Genomic DNA, 10,402 nt, shown 5'->3' on the forward strand with positions numbered 1-10,402 from the left:
GGTGAGCCAGGCAGAATTTGAAGTAATGCTTCCTGTCTGGCCACTGGCAGCCTCGCAAACAGCAAGAGTTAAAAATTAACAATCTGAAGACAAGTCAAAATACACTCCCTGTCTGTAAAACAAAAAGTAATGCTTCAAACTCAGACAAATCTGGCTGCTCCCTTATCCCCCACAATCACCATCATAATTACAGCAGCTGATTTTCCTCACACCCACCTCAGTGATTTCTGGGGGTTTTGGCCAGGTTTGCATCCCCATATGATCCAGCCTACTTTTACTTATGTTTAGCGCATTGTGTAATAAGCAAAGCTTACATAAGCTAGGCACTGTGGCTCCAGCTTCAAAAACCTTCATCAAAAATAGGAGATCAGAAGCAAGATAACAACTCATGTAGTTGCTTTCCTAAGCACGGAGACAGAATTAACTGTCTTTGGGCTAAGTGCTCAGCTGTTTCAAATCTGTGTAGAATCTTTAATTCCTACTCAGTTAAGCTAATTTACACCTTGCTAAAGGTCTGGCTTCTCATCAGTGAGTATCCCAATATTGAAAACTTGAGAGTAACTAGTCAAAAAGAACGGGGATGAAATTTTGGCACATTAAAGCTAGGGGGAATTTTCTCATTACCATCAGATAAGTCCTCCTCTTACTCCAGAAAAGCCAGCTCTTCAAAGTCAAAAAAATGACACTGCAGTGAATCTCTGTTCCTATTGTGAAACTGTTCCCATTTGAACAGCTAGCAGTCTCTTCTCCAACTCATTTTGTCAGGAAAAGTTAAACAGAAATCAAGGTTTCCTCATAAAAAATGTTTGATTATCCTATTGAACTGACACAAACTGGATTCAGCAAGCTATAGGTGTATAGAACATTTTCATACTTTAGACTATAATAGGATTAATCATGTTACTCTACTACCTTAACAGCCACGGATGGGGGTTCTATTGCAAGTAGGTATTGCAAAAATATAAAGTCGGAAAGCTTATGTGGCAGTGGATATTATCTATGTGATATCCACAAGCCTGAATATGATGTTTTCCAAAGGTTAAGTTGATTCTACTGATATTATTTGGGGAGAAATTGCTTCTGAAGGAAAAAGGTTTTCAGTTGTTGTCTAAGTCTGTGATCGTTGTTACATTGATGTAGATGCAAAATTATGCTGCTGAAGTTAATAGAGCTATTCCAAAATTATGCTGTAGTAGAGATCAGTCTCTGGTTTTATATTTTAAAACATCTGAGCTCTTATAAAGCTAGTATTCTATACTTTATGCAAAATAAAATAACAAAGTCATTGCTAGTAAAGAAGTTAATGAAGTCCAAAAAAAGGCTGACATACAACCCAGGAAGTTTCTGTATTTAAGGATTTATTTTTTTCAGTGTCTCTGCACCTTCAAGTTTGTGTGTGTGTGTGTGTTTGTTTTGTTGTTGTTTGGTTGGTTTTGACTATTTGGTTTTGACTTGTTTTTGTTGTATTTAGTTTTGATTTTACAATCTGATCTTTAGCATAATGGGAAAGACACAAAGCCTTGGTTGGAAATCTCCCCCTAGCCTGTTGCAATATTTACAAAGCTGTACTTTTTAAACACACTGCAAGATGGTCTTAGTAAAACAAAAGACGCTATAATTTATTGTTCCAAGATTATTGATTCAATAAATTAACAATAATTTCCATGGAGAGTAGGAGCCTGGCACTGTAAAAGTTTATTTATCTGAGCTTTAACTAGCATTGATTAGAGTATTCAAATTGTCCCAGTACTATATAATTGCTCTTTATAGGTAGAATGCCCTCTGCTGTGCAGGAGACAGTAAAATAAACATTCAGCCAGAAGTGACAATGGCTCTTTTAAAAGCTAGGATTTTTATTTTATTTTATTTTATTTTTTAAGAGGGAAGAAAGAGTTTGTGTAATGCTTTAAAAACACAGCTAGCTTTGGCCGAAGTCACTTGTTACATTGCCAGGACAGACATGCACGACGCTGCTATTGTTCTGAGAGGTGCAAGACATAAATATACTAGTTATATCCTTATATTTGACTGTATCCAAATGAGAAAGCCTTTTTCTGTCATTGTTTTAAAGTGCTATGTTGCAATGAAGTGCCAGGTGGAAATTTTTGTTGCACGTTTTTTTTTCCTTTCTCTCTTTTGTTTCTGAAGTGCCCACTGAACCTGTTCAAGGTAACTATGAAGCTATTGTAAATATGTTAATTATTCAAGCAAAACAAGTCATACTTCCCATTCACGTTCACCATGCTGGGTTGCTCAGAAAGGAGTATTTTGCCACCAGGGAGAACAACAGCTGATTCAGTCCACAAGCAATTGCATTCCCTTTATGTAGAATACTTAGGACAGTTACATTTTTTAGACTTAGATTTATGATAGGTCTATCTTCTGATATGTATGATAACCCTGCTTTTATTTTACAGCTCTGTTGATGTAAAAGATTAACAGTACCTTTTCCCTCTCTTGGTTTTAATAAAACAACAAACTGCTAGAAATGTCACTTAGAACCACAAGTTTGCAATAATTAAAACAAATTATGCATCTTAGTAACCCAAGGTGGATGATTAATGCAGGCTTTACACGATTGTTTGTGTTAAATTGTTTCTCCAAATGCAATTCAGGAATTTGAAGTTGTCAGATTAACTGCTGTATTTACTGGTCTATTTGATTAGGTGAGCATAGTTTTATATTCCCTCTTGGAGACCTAAATAGCAACCATTTCCTACCAAAACAGCACACAAAACAAAGGCCCCATTCAGAGGACTATTCAGAGTGGGCAATGCTCTATAGCCCTTTGTATCCTGGAACAACATGGTTACTGAAGTGCCTCTAAAAGGTACAACAATTTTTTTAAAATAAAATAATAATGACCATTATAACAGTAGTTGGAATATTACATTTTAGTCTAAAGGTAAATACCTTCTATCATAAATTAATGGATTAATTTCATTACTAAGCTTAAAGACATCTCTCAGAGGTCTTTATGATTATTATAGTAAAATAGGGTTTAACAAATGCCGTTAAAAGGATGGCTAATATTCATTTGAAACTTGAATTCATGCTGCCAGAGTTTGTGTCCACTCTGAAGTCTTTTCATGAACATTCATGGAGTTGAATTTTAATAAGCATTCATAGGAAATGAATCCTAGGCTTGGATGTGTGAATTCTTATCTGAAATGAATTTTAATTTCTTCCTTTTTGCACCTTTTGCACCAGAAACTTGGTCATAAAAGCCAATCAGGGAATGGAAATGATACTGTGTGACTTACCTCCCCACCATCATCTTAGACAACAAGTGCATAGTAAGCACAGCTTGAACTTTGATCATCACAGTTCAAACATCAAGATAAATGAAGTGTTTACAGTAGATTTTGATGAAAAATGTATAGTACTTTTCTATGTCCAGAAGAAATACTACACATTTTTCTCCTGGCCTGATGATTTTTATATCTTCTCAAGAGCAACTTTGCTGGGACAGTGGAAAAATACTGAAATATTGCTAATAACTTCTTGGTATTTCTGGGCAAAGCCAACCCAATTGCCACATCATCCCTGAGAAGGGAGGGAAACAGGAGGGAACAACATCCTTCATCATATCTTGATGCAACTTCTTTTTTTCCTTTTGAAGTGTAACTTTTGGTAAGAATAACTACAAGCAGCAGTGGAGGTAGGATGGCTCTGCCTGTCAGCATCATGTTCTAACGGCCAGTAATGTGGCTGGAGGAAAGCCAGCTCTGTATGGAAAGAGTTTAGTAAGGGAACACTTACATGTAATTCTGCTTGATTGCCTTAAGAAACAGAAGGTCCAAACTGTTAGGCTCATTGCTGGCTTTACACTCTGCAGAAAGGACAGAGGCGTCGGTTTTTGGAAGAGGGGACATGGTTTCTCCAGAGCAGGAAGTTTCTGAGTAAGAAACCATTGGAAGCTGAGTATTATGGAGAAATATCCCTTTCCTGCTCTATTTTTACACTCTTTCCCAGGCATCCACTTCTGGCCACAGTTGGAAGCAGGATTGTGAGCCAGATGGTCTGACCTACTGCATTTTTTTTTGCTAGCTTTTTCTTGGGAATATTCTTTCTAGAGAAACATGGTCCCTTTGTCATTCATGTAGTAATATGTAGAGTACGACAACACATATAACATGGAATTTAGGGAGATCAAAAAATATCTGCCTTCCTGATGCTTTCTTGTGCAGGTTTGAAGGAGTCAAACAACATGTGGGATGAATGCCAGTGAAATTCAGAGAGGTTATTGTGGCTTTCCAGCTCAGGAAGCTATAAAGTCTTCAGCAGCACTGAATCCAAAGCAGTCTTGGTGAGGAGATTTGGCTACTGCTTTTTCCTCACCCTCATGGAGAGATAGATGATTCTGTGCTTCGCTAGCATGAGCAATGTACCTCTGGGAACTTTCTGTGGGCACTGGGTTCTGGGTCGCTAAAACTATTTTAAAGCAATGAACTACTGGAAAAATCTAATTAATGTGTTTCCAGCTATGGGGCACATGCTTCTTCTCCATAGACGTTTGATCAAGATCTTCAAGATATGCCTCTGAGGTGTGTTGTTTCCCTTCTAGAATCCCAGGTAAACTATGATGGATGGCTCTCAAATATGGGCATACTGCTCCCCAGCCTGTCTCCCAGTCATTAGTGGCAAAGGGGACACAGCTGCGATGCTGGCTGCGTCTCTACACCAGGAGTGAGGCAAGGATGGTGTAACTAGAAGTAGCGGTAAAAGCTGGGAAACTGCTTGCTGGAGAATATCCATACGGCTCACAAAAATGCCCTGGATGCTGGAGGAAATAAGGAAATAGAGAATCTCTTATGCTGTAGTCTGTAGTGGCTTGATTAGGCACAGTGTTGCTCTGATAGTCTTAAGGACTAGATGGCTAATTACAACTGCAGAAACAAAAAGAGGAGCATTCTTCAGCAAGTAGGGATGTTAGATTCCGGGGGGGGGAGGGGGGTGGAACAGGAAAACTTTTCATTAAATTTATTAAAATTCAGTTAGGAATTTACAGTTCGCAAGAGTTCACACTCCTAATGAATAGATGAGTATATTTCAGTTGATGGTGAACTATTTCTCCTCCTTTTCTGCAGTGCTCAGAGGAAGCTGCTTGTACCAGCCACATACAGAAAAGCACCCTGGGAATCTGGATTGTGATTTTAGTTTGAAGGAAATATGGATCACAGGAAACTGCTCTCACACACAGAGATCATAATTGTACAAAGTTACAGTGTATTCCTGATGACTTTGGTAGCTCCAAGGGATTTCACTGACTTCAGAAAATCCGAATGATACAAGTTCCAAGTGCCCCATCCAGATGAACTTTATACTGCTGTCACTATTCTCATAAGAGGCCTTTGGGAGCTACTCTTGATCCTGGAACAAGAGGCAGAACTGCTCTGGTTTGGTTTGTTCCCCTTCCAGAAGACCCTGCTGGTAAAGAGAGTTCCCAGTGTCAGTGGGATGTTGTTTAACAAACTGAGACGGCTATGTTCTAGTCCACTACAGGATCAACAGTGAAATCTTGCTGGCCTGTATACATCTACCTTGATGGCTTAACACCTTTAAGGCATGACTTGAAGTGAGGTGTATAAGCCCACAGTTGCAATCCCAACCAAATCTTTCTCCACTGTAGTGATACCTTCTGCTATTTACATTTAAATTCCAAGTAAAATTCTCAAGACCAATTGTGTTATTAGAAGTGCTTCAAGTTGAGCAGCTGAACATCACTTTTTCAGGAAAGCCTGGTTTGGTCTTCAGAGGGACCCAGCCTGTTAGGTGTTCTCAGGGTCAGATCCTTGCTATATAACCACTCACTGTGTCCTTGGGCTTCTTGCAAAGTATTCCTAAGCTTGTCTGCTTGTCTTTAGAGATGACCTTCACCCACTTTTTTCTTTCTTTTTTCTTTTTTTTTCATATTAACAATCTACTGATTAGTACATTTGTTTCCACTTCCTTTTGACAGTTAACATGTCCTCTTCCTCAACTGACCATTACATGTAAAACATGGTCTCTTAGTAGGGACCGGATCCTGACTTTCTTCTCTGTTAAATAACTGCCCAGTTACACAGACATCAACTCACTGAAGATGTGTTTTTTTTTTTTTTTTTGCCAGAACAAAACAAATCTTGTATTCCCAAGGCACTCAATTTCTGAAGGGTATTCCAGAACAGCAGCCACCTCATAATAAAGCACTCAAATGCATTTTTCAAAAACTAGTAAAAAAGCTCTGTATATATGAAGCATAATTGCACAGCCAAGGAGGATTACGCTATTTTGATTTTATTAGCTGACTTTGTTTTAGGTTGAAGTATCCAAAGATGACATAAGGACTTTTGACCAAAAATAAACAAACAAAAACACAAAATCTAAAAAATGAAGGGCTTTCTGTTGAAGTTTTTCTGCTTTCCAGTGGCGTTCATTTCTTTCACAGTAGCACAAATCTCCAAAAGGACCAAACACCACAAAAGATGTCAGTCTCTAGGTCATGGATGACAAGTATCTTTTCAGTACTGAAAGGACAGGTGTTTTGAAATGATACCTATTCTTGAAACTGAATTCTCAGTGAGACCCACTGATGTTAGGCACTCAGCTTCTGCTGCTGAATGTCATTGTATTTTGGAAGCTAATTTCCTTTGAAAATCCTAGCACAAAGGAACATCAAAGAGCTATGACTTCATATCATAAAGAGCATCATATTATTGTGAAATAAAAGAAGGGAATATATAGTGAAGGGTTTTCATTTGTTTGTTTGCTAGCTTTTCTTTCAAGACTCCATTGGCAATAGAAAATTTAGGAAAAAAAGCGGAGACTGCAGAGTCTATTAAGAAGAGAGAATTTCAAAATATCTGTGGCTAAAAAAAAATCCAAAATGTTTTGTTTCAACAAAGTTCAGAGTTTTTAAGGAAAGAGGATGCTATTGAAAATGATGACTAGCAAAAAAAAAATAAATAAAAATCAGTCTTCTAACAGAAACATTTCAATGGAAATCTTTCAGTTAGCTAAAGATGTGCTATCATGTTGGGGGAAGGACAGGGGACTGTGTTATTTCTGGCATCACCTAGGTCAACAATCAGCTAGAAGAGAGGATCCTACAACTGGTCCCTGTGGAACGAGTACATTCCCGGAAAGAGAAAGTACCTTGGGAGGCTTAAGAAAAGATGAGGAAGGTTTATTTTCCCTTTTCTGGTTTCCTGAAGGTTGAAAGGAAATGAGACACATCCCAAATCAAATCCTGCCCAGAATGTACAACCTGACCGCTTTATCCTGAACACTTTGTCCCAGCCTACTCCACAATGGAAAACACTTTCTTGTAGCCACATACAGCATAGAAATAACTCAGCTCTCAGTATACAGGCTGCTTTTTGCAGGACTGACATTTTAAAAAATCTAATCTTGAGATTTACAGAAAGGAATATTTTCATTGTCTTTAGGATGCCTCTACTGCCTGCAGTGAGTGATTTTTTTTCCTTTCAATTTTCATGGGATCAAAGGCAGGTCAGTACTGAGTATCTGGAGATCTTGTCCAGTATTGTTGAAAGATGAAAGCACTTGATAAAGAAATCATTAAGTGTCTGTTTTTACTGAGGTATTAACATGAGTACTGTCCCTAACATGAATTTTACTGACACCAAAAAATCCTTAACTATTAATATGAGTTGTCTGGCTGGTTGTGGAAAAGAGGGGGAATTTGCTGTAGTTCACACACCTCATCTGTTGCTAGCCCCGCAACAACTCAAGTACTATTTTTCAGCATGGCTATTCTCACTTTAAGCTTGCCTAGCTCTAGAGGCAAGTAGGCAATCTGAGCTAATTCTGTAGCAAATGTATAACATGAGATGGCTAACTTAACCAAATTACTTTACAGCACAGCATGCTGAATTATAACTCTTGTTGCATGAATCCTTTACACACATTTATTTAAAATTCCAGAGTAAGTAGACCCCTCTGCACTATATTAGAGTTTGCAAGATATGTAAAATTACCTTGAATAAAGAAATGGAATCCATAACCGAGGTATCTCTAGGGTATCTAACCTTATGCTTACAAGGGCAGAATTTGTAAAGCTGCTGGAATTTCTGCAGATAACCATAAACAATGATTGTTGACTGGATTAAGACACAGCCTTGTATTCTGCTGATCTGCTACTCATGACCAAAAATGGTTTGCGATTGTGGAGGGTTGTGGTATATACAGTCCTGGAGCTCGGAAGCGTTAGATTCACTGGTAATGACTGAATCAGTTAGTTAATGAGTCTGTGAGATCTGGCATTGGCATCCCTTAGTTCACAGCAGTCAGTAATATATAGATTCAGTGTGTATACATGCCGAAGCTTAATTTGCAATCCTATTTAGAGTGGAAAAAAATGCCACACTTAAAAAAAAAAAATGCAAACAGGGTTCTTTTCACAGTGGACAGAGAATACTGTTAAACAGAGGAAGCACAATATCCCTTTTCATAGCAAGAGATCAAATGTCTGCAGAAGAGTTTAATTTATACTTCTTCATGTGCCAGAGCTGTGTCTGAGACATTGCAGCATTTCAGTTCTTTCAATCAGGTCATAGTTTCCAGCACAGATGACTTCATCCCTTTTAAAATAGAACAAATAGAATAAATGGAATTCCACATAATCATGGTAGGAGCTGGGATTATAGGAAATTAAAACACATATTTAAAAGCAGAGGTCTGTGCGGTAAATAATCATGACACAGAGGTTGGAAAGCAGTGCTTGGTCTCTTCTCAGCAGTTAATGGGCAACTAGGGTCTTAGACTCTGCAGCTTTCTGTAACATGGGGATGTGGGTGTATCCTAGAGGAGGATGACGAGAGTGATGGTGGATAATGTGCAGTATCACATTTTAAAAAGTTGCTCCCTTTCCAGGAGAAATATTAAAATAATGCCACTTGACTCTAAGACAGCCTGGACGAACACTGGCTGGTGTGAATCTAGCACGGGCTTTATAGCCTGTGCACTGCTGCACTGGGAGCACTGTTTTGATTGCTTTCCCCAGTTAGGTCCTCTGTTCCCTAGCTGCTACAGAATATTTCACATCTCCCTGCCACAGCTCTGCGTTGGCAGTGGGAGAAAAGGTGTTGATGAATTCTGTCTCAAATTTCTGCATGTCTGAAGAACGCCCTTATAAAGTACCAGCATATATTATACTGATATCCCCCAAACAGAGAAGTAGCTCGCTGCAACCTGGAATACTATTACTGGAAGACAAGTGTTTGAGGTATTTATTACAGCTAGAGAAAATGAAACTAGAAACAGATTTTTCCTTAATTATAGTATTTGCCCATCACTGCCCTCATTGTGATCCATGTTTGGCATCAAGAAAAGAGCTGTCAATACCTTCTTGTAATATGAAAAAATTGCATTTCGTATCAGACCTATTTTATTAGGCAATATACAAGCACACAGTGAAGACAGTCCTCGCCCCCAGAGGACTGTTTTGTCTACATAAGTGCATGAGAGACTCAGCTGTGCCTTTAAAGATCACTTGGGTCATGTATGTCTTATGTATGTGTATGTGTGAATACATTCACGTTTGCCTAGTATAACATTCAGGCTGGACTGTAGGTCTGCATCTTCCATATTCGTATCATTTTTTCAAATCATGGCTTACTGTGGTAAAGATTATACGGACAGGCTAATTCCATTTGAGAAAGTTTTTGTTTAAAAGCAAGTAAAACTCTGAAGGGAAAGGCAAATTCATCACTGGTGAGATGACTGAATGCAGTCACATGCTGTTATAATATAACTTATCCTTAGGAATTCAGGCCTCCAATAGGCCTGCCTACCAGATAAGCTACAACAAGATGAAAGTGAGTTGCATCAGATTCTTGTGCCCAGAACACGCAGTTCAGACTCTGTTTCTCCTTCATTCAACCAGATGTTATACAAGAAACAGCACTCACTCTCTTTCAAAAAAAAAAAGAGTTAAACGAGGGGAAGATACACAGGTAAAAGTTTTATGCATGCCACTCTTCTAATACTGCTGAACATTTCAAAAGTATACTTTAAAGCTACTTGTGTTGGCTCAGCTTCTTTAAAAGTTTAACCTGGATTGCTTTAATCGCAGAAAACAGAACTCTCTTGCTTGATTTTGGTAAATGCAGTCTTCTACTGACATCAAAGCTTAGAGCAACTGCAATGCACTAGTTTGCCTTTGTAGTTCCAAGTTGCTCAAAAGACTTTTAATGTATTCTTGTAGGTGTAACCATGTGTCACAAATATACCCGCCAACAAGAGATAAACCCTAACTCGAAAATAACTGTTAATCGATTACTGCAGAAAAACTGACAAAACCAAAGTGAATAATGCTAAAGGGTGTTAATTTGTGGATTTTTGTAGGCTTTGAAAAGCAAAATTAAGACTATATGGGATTATGGATATGTAACATAAA

The 10,402-nt window shown here is 38.2% G+C and overlaps 1 long non-coding RNA gene across 2 annotated transcripts; it reads left to right on the plus strand.

Annotated features, from left to right (window-relative positions):
* The first annotated feature begins 367 nt into the window (after window positions 1–367).
* LOC137841724 (uncharacterized) lies at window positions 368–7,588 on the plus strand. 2 transcript variants are annotated; one of them, XR_011088711.1, is made up of 4 exons: window positions 368–528; window positions 4,191–4,309; window positions 4,485–4,575; window positions 5,091–7,588. It is a non-coding gene; the product is annotated as an uncharacterized lncRNA (long non-coding RNA). The 2 variants fall into 2 exon arrangements; XR_011088712.1 differs by lacking the exon at window positions 368–528 and adding an exon at window positions 535–944.
* The last annotated feature ends 2,814 nt before the right edge of the window (window positions 7,589–10,402 follow it).

Source organism: Anas acuta, chromosome 1 (assembly GCF_963932015.1).
Source record: "Anas acuta chromosome 1, bAnaAcu1.1, whole genome shotgun sequence".
NCBI classification, from domain to species: domain Eukaryota; kingdom Metazoa; phylum Chordata; class Aves; order Anseriformes; family Anatidae; genus Anas; species Anas acuta.